The sequence below is a fragment of the Hydra viridissima genome, unplaced genomic scaffold, assembly GCF_058129835.1.
Source record: "Hydra viridissima isolate aposymbiotic clone 2 unplaced genomic scaffold, HvirCarnegie_v1 scaffold_4, whole genome shotgun sequence".
NCBI classification, from domain to species: Eukaryota; Metazoa; Cnidaria; class Hydrozoa; order Anthoathecata; family Hydridae; genus Hydra; species Hydra viridissima.
Window position 1 is genome coordinate 17,344,240 of NW_028324303.1, and position 12,383 is coordinate 17,356,622.

Genomic DNA, 12,383 nt, shown 5'->3' on the forward strand with positions numbered 1-12,383 from the left:
TGCAGAAACTGACTTTTGCATTAAATTTTTTTAAAAGAAATGAAATTTTTTTATTAATAACGTTAAAAAAAAAAAAAGGAGTTAATACTTTTATTTTGTTCATTCAATTTCGTGAGAAATGAAATATTTTTTTAAATTTTTGTTTATAAATCTGCTGCATATAATTAAAATTAGAAAATGTATGTGAAAAATCTAACTCTGCGGTGTGAACGTTTATTTTACATGTTTTTTAAAACTTTGAAAGGTTGTCATTTCTTAACCAGGCATGATAATCACCTCTAGTCTTTTCCATTTAAGTCGAATTTTATTGTAGTTTCAAAAAATCATAAAAAAATTTTAGTCCAGAAATATAGATTTTTTCATTTTGTCCACCATTTGGACCACTGTGATACGGTGGTGATCACTGAAATAGCACACCTAACAATTTCTTCATTAGATTTAACATATTTTCTTTATTTTAGGGAAGTTTAAAAAAGAGCTACAGTATCGGACAAAACATGGTGGACAAACTCAAATTTAGAACAAAAGTTGATCAAAAAACTAAAAAGAACTAGTAAAACAATTGTACATATTAATTTTTAAATAGTTTATTATGTTCTTAACAAAATTTAAAACGTTTGAATCATACTAAGAATCACAAAAATAATTTGTAACATTTTTCTCAACAAACTACATTTTTCCTTGGACAAAACAAGGTGGACAAATCAAAATGAAGCTTTTTTTATAAGATTTAATTGTCTAATTTATTAATAATTAATAATTGTTTAATTTACCGCATTCTTTTGTTTTCACTCTTATCATAACATTACTCTAAAATAATAAAATAGATTTTGGAATGTCTGGCCAATTATTTTTTCAATTAAACTAAAAATAGATTTAACTCGTGATATATGGGGTAAACTGCTACTTAAAATGGCTTACGACAAATTAGGAAGTGTTTTACGTGAAAATATTATTAAAGATTTTAAAAGCGGAAAACGTCAAACTGAAATTTGTAGAAAATATAATATAGCTAAATCGACTGTAAACAAAACTGTCAAATCATTTGGATCTCGTGGCTGCTATAAAACAAACCATCGGGGCGGACGTCCAAGAAAAACATCACGAAGACTAGATCGAATAATTGTTAAAGAGCTTAAAAAAAGATCCATTTTTGTCATCCACAAAATTAACCGAAAAACTTGAACTACAAATCTCTAATCGCACTGTGCGACGAAGAGCTAACGAAGCAAAATTGTTTTCTCGAATGCCTGCCAAGAAACCGATACTTCACCCCACGCCCTCCCTACCACACCTTACACCCTCAAACATCAAAACTGTAACCAACAACTAATTTTTAATCGCTTAGAAATGAACACTGGATGGTTTAAAAAGAATTATCCATCCATTTGTATTCAAATATTTCTTTTTATTTTTTTAATTAAAAATTCATGATGACTTAATGCGTTTGTTAATGCATCAAATTTCTGAAGTGATTAGTTTTAGGAAAGGTTTTGTTTGCCAAAATATTGTCCAATGAAGCAAAACAATTTTTTCGGCTAGGAAGATCTCCCTTTTTATGTTGTGTAAAAAGAGTTTAAAAGGACATATATTAAGCTTTATTTTAGCCAATAATTAATATCAAGTTGAAGAGTTAAAGCTGAAGAGTTTTGAAGTTGGACAAATGTTTAATTTATATACCTATTTAAACCTTCGTTTATTGGATTAAAACATTCTTTAGTGAACATTTTTAATCCTCTGCATATATTAGTAAAAGTCTGCATAAATTAGTAGAAGTCGGAAGTTACAATCTTTCTGTTTCGTTTAAAAAAACTTCTTTCAAATGTTAAAATTATTAAATTTTAAGAAAAATTTAAAAAACGTTCTACACGGTAATTAAACGTTTAACTATTCGTTCCTCAATAAAAATCTTTCAATTAACTATTCGTTCGCGAATAAAAAACGAGCCTAGCAGCTTTTTATTGACAGAAAATTAAAGGAAAAACGCGTAGATGAAAAAGAAAGAAAATAGAATGTATTGAGTTTTCACAATAGACTTTTTTAATTAGATAAATTCGCAGTTTTGAAAATATGGGAAGTTCTAACAGGCTTATTTAATGATGTCATATCATTTTTTAAAAAAATACAAAACTGCAAACGTTTTAAAATCCCTATTTTAAAGACTTATACAATGATCTGTTTTCGTTCAAAAGTTTATAATTGGTGATTTAATAAAAAGCTGTACACTCGAGTTTTTATTGTATGCAGGTACTGCGTATCTTTTGACAGATTTTAGTGAAGAAAAATCCACAAATAAGTTATTTACTTCCGCTCAATGATTTGTTAACTTTAACAAACTCCTCGTAGTTCAAGAGTCCGTTACCATCTTGGTCTGCAAATTGCATCATGTCCATTACCTGCTTTTCGGTGAAAACAAAACCTAATCTTCTAAGAGTTTCGTAAAGTTCTTTTTGTGTTACAAATCCGTCGCCATCTTTGTCAATAAATTTAAAACAAGTTTTAAGCTCTTCTTCGGGATCTTTTTTTTGTGTTCGTTTTGACATTACTTGTGCAAACTTCTCGAAACTGATTGCCCCTTCTTCGCCGGCATCTGCTGTGTTCATCATTTGTTGTAACTCTTTCTTGCTTGGGCGATAACCTAAATTGTTGAAAATTTCTTCAACTTCGTTTTTGCTTACAACTCCGTCGTTATCAGTGTCAAATAAGCTGAAAGCTTCACGATATTTACTAAGTTCGACTTCGCTTACTTCATAAGCCATCTTTAAAGAGTTTTATCGAATGTCATAAAAGTAATCTTGAATGCTGAAGATGGCTGTATAAGCTGTAGTAAGTAATCTCATACGGTGCAAAGAGATTAACCTCACAATAAAACATATTGTTAATTTTAATTCTCAGTATGGTATTGCAGGATATGATAGCTATTAAAGAGTATTCCAGTTGGACGCTAAGAAAACTGTTAAGACAAACAAAATGAATTACAAACAGTTCGTTTGCCCCTTGCTGATTGTAAATCCGTCATTTCTGTATTTTGAACAATAGATCTGGTAGGGGAAATGAATGACACGGCTTATAAGCAATTAATACCGATGGAAGTTCACGGACTATATTATGCTGCCGATTTAAAAGATGCACGTTGAGTTTATCTAATATCCAAGCCTTTTTAATCGCCTATTGTAGTTTGTTTTTTGTTTTTTTTGTTCTTTATATTTATGTTTACTAAGATTTTAAATTGCTTTTTAGGCTTCTATTGTTGCATTTAATAAAAGGGTGGGAAATAATACTAAAGATTTCAATAGATGCTTTTATAAAACATGTTTTTGTAGAGGCGCATTCTTTGTAAAAGTTTTTTACACGTTAATTCTTAAAACGTTTTGAATTTGGAATTAAGAAATAATCTTGACTAATAAAGTATAGCATCAAAAACGATGAAAGCATCAACTTAAGGAAACCTTGGAAAAAAGTGAATTTCGTGTTTTGTTCACATGAGATGAATCTGAAAATTCAAACTTTCAAACTGAACAATTAGATCCTCGGAAACTTTGAAGTTCTTGATTTTTCAATTAAGCTTTACACAACAACATTCCAATTTAAATTTTTTAAAGCAAAAGCTCAGGATCAAGCTAAGAGATTCCGTTAACTCTTCTTTTCGTTAGTCTCATCTTATCATCAATGTTGACTTCTCTATGCCTACATACGAAAGCAAATAAAAGTCGCGAGTTGTAAAGAATAAATGCAATACTTTTTAGCTTTTTTTCTTTACAACTGGTGAATTCTGGTTGCATTTACTTGTTAAGTTACTCATTTTTGATTCCAGGATGAGCATTCTGGTGGCTAAATAATAACTTTTTGAATGACTTTTATTCCTAAACCTTTTGAAATAACTCGACAGCCTATTTGCACAGTTCCCTTCGTTACTACTTTAAGAACCTTCTGATTCGGGTAAATTAGATCTCAACTGATTTAGTAGAGCAAGTTGTTTTTTTTTTTTCGATTTTAATCACTTTGTCATTGTTGGTGTTTCTAATTTCTGATTGATGATGGTTTTTGAGTTCTCCAAATAGTTTGTTTTGTCTCTCCTACTTTCTGCTCTAATGTAACAATCTAGGTCAAAAATTTCTCTATGCACGTCTTCAAGGTTCGAGTCTTCTGTAACCTTTTGTTTATATAATGACTATCTAGTTCGACAAGATGTAAGTTGGATAGTGCCTCCTCTCTATTCTGATCAAGTTCAAATGCCACAAATGGACGTTCGCCTTTTTATATATAGAATAGCAATTTTAATGCAGTAATCAAAAAAGTACAAAATTTTTTTCAATTTTGTATTTTCATTTATAATAGAACTAAAAAATGTTCATAATACGCATTAAAATTATCTTCATAACTCTTTGAATCTTTCGATTGATCTGTTAAAACTCCTCCTCCAACCAATACCTATACATGATTTCGATCCTCATCCTCATCTTTTAGCATTTCTTTTTTAGCTCTCCAACAAACATTCATCTTTATATATTACTTCGTATAATAAGATTTTGAAGCTTCATCCACAAACTTGTGTATCGCTTAATTGTGTCACTTCCGGGAATGAAAAAAAGTGGGCGTATAATTAGATGTAAAAGAATTTTTCAAATAAATTTATCTGATGAGAAAATATTAATTTTAATACTAATTTAAATTTTTTTTACTAAATAATAATGAATAATAACTTAATTGAGCTTTTATTATTTTATTTTTTTCCATTTTCTGAACAGGGCAGAATGGTCAACACTAAAAATAATGCTGATGACAAAGAGGGGGGGGGGGGGGGGGAGAGAATTAAGGTTAGTTTTAGTCGAACTAAGATTAGTCGACTAAAATTATGCTAAAAAAAACTGAATATATACCATACCATGAAATTATATGAACATAATATGAATTATGACAAATAAATCAATTTAAAGACATTCATCAAAATTGATTATTTTAAGAAATTTAAAATACGTAACATAGTTTGTGACAATTGGGTAATAAAAATGTTTTGTTTGTACCTCGTATTGCCCTAAATTTTCTTTCATCAAATTAAATAAAAATTGGTTTGTTAGTAGAACAACTCTGTCAAAAGCAGCTGATATTCTATACCGAAAACATAATTATTTATTTGTATTTTAATAATAGTTTTTGAAAGAAAAACAAAGTTGAAAGTTGAACAAGATATATATTCAATTACACAATATAGAAATAATAAAAAAAGTTAATTGCCTAACTGTTTCAATCTTATTGTTGTCACTGTAAATATCTGCGTTTTTATGAATGTAAAACGAAATAAATTACGTATTGTTACCTCAAAAAATTTTTTGGCATATAACACACCTTTCAAAAATATGGCACCATTTTTTTTTTACAAATTGATTTCACATGTGTTTTATAATTTATAATTCACTTTATCATGAAATTGAAAAATCCAGATCTGAACCGCTTTTCATTGAAAATTAAAACAAGTACTTAATAGTAAGGGGGGACTAGTTAGATAAGTTTCATTACTATTACAAAATCTTAAGTGTATATGAAAAAATCTGAAAATTGAACCTTTAAACAGATGCCCTGCGGAAAAAATTGTAACTTACAGCAATTTGTATTTAAAAACATGGCGCTCAAACCACTTCACAACTAACGCGTAAAAAGATTTTAAAAAATAATTTCTTGGGTAACAGTAACAATATATTTTTCTCAAATTAAAAATTTAGTCGACAAAATTCAGTTAGACTACAAATTTAGTTGACTAATATTAGTTAGGCTAAAATGTCAGTCGGCTAACTTTAGTTATACTAAAAACGCAGTCGAGTAATTTTAGTTAAACTAAAAAGTTAGTCGACTAAATTTAGTTTGACTGAAGTGTTAGTCAACTAATTTAATAAGACTAAGAAGTTAGTCGATTAAATTTAGTCAAGCTAAAAAGTTAGTCTACTAATTTTAGTTACGGTTTTTTTAGTTAAGTTAGTCACCATGTTTAGTTTTGGTCACAACGCTAATACATATCAAGGTTACTTACACAATTGCTTTCGACACACGTAGACGCACTTAAGACCTTATTTCAGCACCTGTAATCTTGAAGTATGAAGATAAAGAAAGGTTACAAGCAAAACTTAAAAAAGTTAAAAATGAGCAATTTTTTTAGCTCATGGAAATAAAAAAAATATAATTTGATTAAAAAATGATTTATCAATAATAGTTCAGCGAACTTAGTGGAAAAAATTTACTGAAAATCCATGAGTTAAATATGGATAACGATTTTTTACAAACACATACTAGGATTCTTCTAGCTCGTGGGGTCCAGTATGACTGCTACAACAACATCAGCGGTAGCAATGGCCCCCTCCACCTTTCACTCAGTTGATTTATTCCACGATCTCATACATACACCCATAGCAGCCGAGAGAAATTTAGGGCCACGGGGAAGTTTTCTTAATGGGGCCCTTATTATGAATAATTATATACCCAGGACCAAAAGAAGTGTGCTCTGTTTATTGAAAATTAAAAATAAAAGTTAATTAAATCTTTTAAAAGTCAAAACTATTTAAATCTTTTAAAAGTCAAAACTATTTAAATCTTTTAAAAATCACTTTAAAAAATTATTTGCACCTACATGGGGCCCTGGAAATCTTCCCCGCCCCGTCGGCGGCCATGCATACACCAGTACGTATAACCGCTAAGATAAGGAAGAAAATCAAATCCCAAAATGTCATTAGTTGAATTCTCTTCGCAAATTCTTTCAGATCATAACTTTTCAATGTTATAATATTGCTTATTATATTATTCATGTTTATTTCCAATGTTCTTTTATGTACATAATTTTAAAAAAATGTACAAACTGTAATCTTACCTTAAAATTGGATTACCTATTCTTAAATATTTGATCAAGGCTTTCTAGGGTTATTATGAATTATATTACATTGGTTTTTATTTATAGTTAACACTGTATTTAGTCTGTTTAATGGTGGAGAATTTCGTGTAAAGAGTTCATCGGGTTCAGTGACTTACTTGAAAAAATTTTATAATAATATTCTATGAAAAAGAAATAGTAATTTAAATAGTAAATTATTTAGGTCACACGCAGACGTAAACACACAAAAAAGTATTTATATCTGTTAAATAAAAGGTGTGAACAAGCGTGCGTGTTAAAATTGTTGTTGCTTCTCAAAAAATTGTTGTTGTTTAAGAAAAGCCAGCGGTTTTTTAAACCAATTTCAAATAAACCATTTTTGCCAATTTTTTTCAATACCTGGTTTAAATATTTGTTGACATAGTTAGGTCATTTGTTAACACTTCTGGTTTTAAATTTAAAGAACTAGTTATAAATTGATGAAGTAGTACTCTAATCAACTATGCTATCAAAGTTATAAATTTTTATCAAGTAAATGTGGCCATAGATGATGAGAAATTGAAAAGTAATAACTACAATGTTAACAAATGTTTAACTATGCTATAGAAACTTTTCTTTAGAGCCAAATAAATAATTTTCTTTATACCAAAGGTATTTTTAGCTCGTATTCAATAACCCATTTGTTCGAATTGAAAATCAAAGATTGAAAAAGAACTGTCCCATTATAGCTAAGAAACAAAATCAACTGAAGGTATTGAAAAGGTCTGTAATAAAAACTTACTTGAAAATGAAAAAATCAGTAAATTCATTCATAACAGAAAACCTAGGCAGGGAATCACAAAGCTTCAAATTAAATGAACATCTGCTTGGAACGTTATTAAAAAGGGAAATACAAATCTTTTTTGAGTTTTTACAAAAATTGATAAAGTCAAACTTTTAAAGGGAAAGTTTGAATAAATCTCAGGTAAACACAGTAAATTCTTGAAATGCCATGAAAAAATTTACTTTGTTCTAGTTTAAGCAATAAAAAATACCACAGAGAGCAAAAGAAATCTATGCCATTAAATAGTTTGTGCTAAATTAAAAAAAAAAAAAAGAACTGCTTTTTTGGGCAAATTCACAAGAAATTCACAAGAAATTCACAAGAAATTATGGATGTTGTGGTTGCAGCTGGGGAGATTAACAGAAAAAACAAACTTCAAGGTATATTTTTTTAAATTTCATGTTTCGTTTCTTTTTTTTTTTTTTTTTTTTCATTTGCTTTAATACAATGTCAGAAACAACACTTTATTTACGGTTTTTTTACGGTTGTTTTAGGCTGATGGAGGTCAATTTGTACAACAATTTAACCCTTTGTTAAAATTGTTGCACAAGTTAACCAGAAGGTTAAATTTGTTGTAACAATCTCCATCTCAAGGAACGTTTTTAATCAAACAGCAAAAAGTCTCGCCTTGATTACCGGTAGATCAAATAACTACAATCGCGATGTCACAATCCGCATGAGCAGACCTTGTAATTTAGAAGGCCTAGATTCACTCCAACATATTTGTATTAGCTGTACCAGCTCCTTTTTGAAGCGAAAAATCTTTCTCACTTTATACTGATGTAACTTTGTACATAAGAATTGTTTCTATTGGATTTTAATCCTGGCCAGGATCGTCTTCACAATAAAAAAAAGGGAACGTTTTACGATAGAATGTCAGTTTATATGCTTATTAAATCATATTGAAATTTGTAATCGTACTGTAAATTTGAAAAAGTATTAAAATCTGGGTCCTTAACATTCATTAAAAATATAAAATGCTCTTAAATGCTCTTTATGCTCTTAAAAAAATTATGTAGATAAAAATTATGTAGATAAAAATTATGTAGATAAAAATTATGTAGATAAAAATTATGTAGATAAAAATTATGTAGATAAAAATTATGTAGATAAAAATTATGTAGATAAAAATTATGTAGATAAAAATTATGTAGATAAAAATTATGTAGATAAAAATTATGTAGATAAAAATTATGTAGATAAAAATTATGTAGATAAAAATTATGTAGATAAAATTAATTTAAAATCGGTTGGGCATAAATCGGATGACATTTCATCAATTAAAAATTTAAATGGAACTACAGATAGAGTTGTACGGCATACTATGTCTGCCAGATCTGTCGATATTTTTCTTACATTTTTCGTCGACATAAAATATGTCAGAAATATTTTTCTGCCCACATACTCGTATTTTGACATAACTTTATATCTGAGACATTTTCTACCGACATGAAATATTTTTTCTGTCCGCATATTTTGACACAAGTTTATGTCTGAATTTTTTTCTGCCGACATAAAATATATCTGATATATTTTCTATCCACATACTTTGACATTACTTTATGTCTGAGACATTTCGCGAGGTTTGAATTATTTTTTTATCTCCGATTTTAAACGTTGGGAGAAAATGAGTTATTAATTTTAGCAAGTAATAATTACTTTTAAAATACACTTTACTTTTTAACTTTTTTTAAAAAAATTTTGTTTAAATATAAATTATCTTACTTACAGGGCATCTGAGTTTGATTCGAAGAGTAAAATAAAAGTTTCGATTTCCCCTCATTTGAATGTAAAAACAATCTCAAACTTAATTTTTATTACTGAATGTGGTTTTTATTATACGGCGTCCAGGGCCACATAAGAAATTAAGTTAAGTAGAAAGAAAAGTAGAGCTTTTAAAGGGTCGAACCATTTACAGCATAAACTTCTATGATCTTATCGTCTACAACATGAAGAAATAGAAAATAATTCTTTGCAGCAAAAATTTGATTCCGTTCCAGGACAGGTCGAATAATTTATGGTCGAAGCACGAAGCAAATCGTGTTAAAAATTTAATTTTTCACCAGCGCACAGTGACTCAGGACGATCAAAAAACGGTATAAATTAAATAAAATTTGACATAAATCGTAAATAAATAAATGTTATATATCAAAGTAATAATTTTTGGGTCATAGGTTTCAAATTTGTAAATATATATATATTTTTTTACTCGCAGCTTCAACGCGTATAATGCGCGCTTACGCGTGTTTAAGGTGACTAAATGCGTACAAAAAATTTTTTTTTTAAGTTTTAGAATCTTCAAGACAAACATATTAACTTGATATATTACTCTACTTGATATTTTTATAAAAATGTTTTTTAAAGGATGTTGATACAGAGAAAAAAAACTGTATTTTACTACATTTATTTTATTATTTACATTACAATTAATTTAATAACTTCATCTTGTAACGGTTTTCCTCGATAGCTCTTATGTTTTCTAAAGGATATGCTTGATACTTTTGGATCTGATCTTACTAGAAGGTAGTGCATCTGATTCATCATTGTGTTTAACCTTGATATTTTTGGCGTGCGCTTAAGTCTAGAATTTCTTATTTGTTTATTTAAACTCTCCAGTGCATCTTCCCAATATACCCCGATTGGCAAAGGTTATTTATGTGATATAGAAGAATTATGCAGCAGTAGTTTATGTACAGTAGGAGGTATAACATACCAGTTGTACAAACTCTTTATACGTTTAGCTGTTTCAGTGCAGTATAAATCTAATTCACTTATATTAATAGGATATCTATAAGATATGGTTATAAGAATATTATGCAATCTTTCAATTATATCACAATCAACTTTAGTAATTTCAGAAAAAACTTTACTATTTTTAAATGCTCTTCTGGCAGTATTGCCATCACTGGTATTTCCAAACCAAGTTTTAGGCATGTCAACATATAAGCCTAACGGTTCTCTGAAGAGTACCTGAATCTCTTTTTTTTAAGTCTACAGATAATTTTTCCTCAATTGTTTTTGGCTTATACTTTTTAATTTCAATTTTATAACTCAAATAAAGAATAAATTCCAAGCATTTTATCCAGCAATGCAAAGCTGAAATTCCAAGCCCCAAGGGTAATTCATTCTCAGTTTTTGCATTTAATACATCAGTATTACTCATTTCGTTGGGTTAAGAATTGCAAACATTGCAGGGTTGAGTGGATTTTGTCTCTGTAAGCGCGTTAACTACTTTATTATCAAACATTGTAAGATCAACTCTATAGCTGATATTAAAGGTCACCTTTCTTCCTGCAATATCAAAAACTTTGCAAAACGTCTTTAAGGTATTTATTTGATTTTTGAGATGTGATTCTTCTTCTCTGGATAAAATTGAACTCTCTTTTTTATATTGTAGATGAAGAGGTCTACAAAAGTGACAACTTGAAGGATTTCCATTTTTCCAAACTTCGCCATCTTTTACTCTGAGAAATAAAGGCACAAAAGCTGTACTAAAAAGACTTTCTTCACTCTTAAGTTCTATACTTGTGATGCTTGTCTCAAAGTATTTCTGTTTATAAACACTTGGCTTGATGCTCCATCAAAACCAATCTTTCCATATAAAACTCCAAATATTTTGTTACCTTGACCACAATTAGGCATATCAATCATTTCAGTTATTCTACTCACAGTGTGATCTAACATGCTTTGAAGAGTAGACTTTGCAGAAACTTCAGAAAAAATCTATATTCTCAGGATAACATTTCAATTTTTCCACTAAAATATCGTTCAAGGTAGGATAAATATGTAGATTGTGTACAAGAGCTGAGTTTCTGATCATTTGATAATGTTTATCGCTGAGATTAGTGTTCATATTTAATGCAAGAGCTTCCTCTACACTCATATTAATGGGAAAGGTTTTATCCAAAGTTTTATCAACTTTTTCTATCTCTAAAACATTAGACATAATGTTTTTAAAATAGAAGCTTTTTTTTTTCTCCAGCAGCATTTGCACCTTTTGCAGAAGCTAAAAATAGAGCTTCATGATGTTCAGTGGCGAGTTCTTTTATTATTTTTTTCTTTTGCTTTGCTCTCCAAGAACATTCCATTGCTTATGGGGCCTTCCAGAACCAAAATGACTATTTTTATTGTTCATAAGATTTTTTTGAAGCCAACGATTTTCTTTTTGTATAAATGTATCATAATTTCGTCCACATTGTGTTAGTTTTCTCTTCACCTTTGAAATAAATATAACTAAAGCAACCTTTACTTTATTTAAGTTTTCTTTGCGAATTTCTTCAGTATTTTTTATTTCATTAAGTAAATCCTTGCATAATCTTAATTTATCCACTCCTAGTTCACATATATTTGGGATGAGATCTAATCTTTTCATTATTATTGTTTTTAAGAATTATCAATATAGTAAAACTAATAAATCAGAAACATTTTAAATTACATTATATATTGTTTTACTTTAAACTGTTTAAAATTTTACTTTACACTGTTTAAAATTTTAATTTGTAATGGCTTTAACAATTCGTTGGCTTACTATCAATACCTTCTATGTCCTTTTTTACAAATTTTGTAGGAGACACAAAAAACTAATAATAAATACAATAGACCCACCAAAATGGTTTTTTTTAATTGACTTAATAGGTTTAATAGTTTTTTTATTAATTTACAAAATTCAACATAATAAATTAACTTTTACAAGTTTAAGTTACC

The 12,383-nt window shown here is 28.7% G+C and overlaps 1 pseudogene; it reads right to left on the reverse strand.

Annotated features, from left to right (window-relative positions):
- Positions 1 to 2,135: 2,135 nt before the first annotated feature.
- LOC149890203 (calmodulin pseudogene) lies at positions 2,136 to 2,962 on the reverse strand (annotated as a pseudogene).
- Positions 2,963 to 12,383: the final 9,421 nt, after the last annotated feature.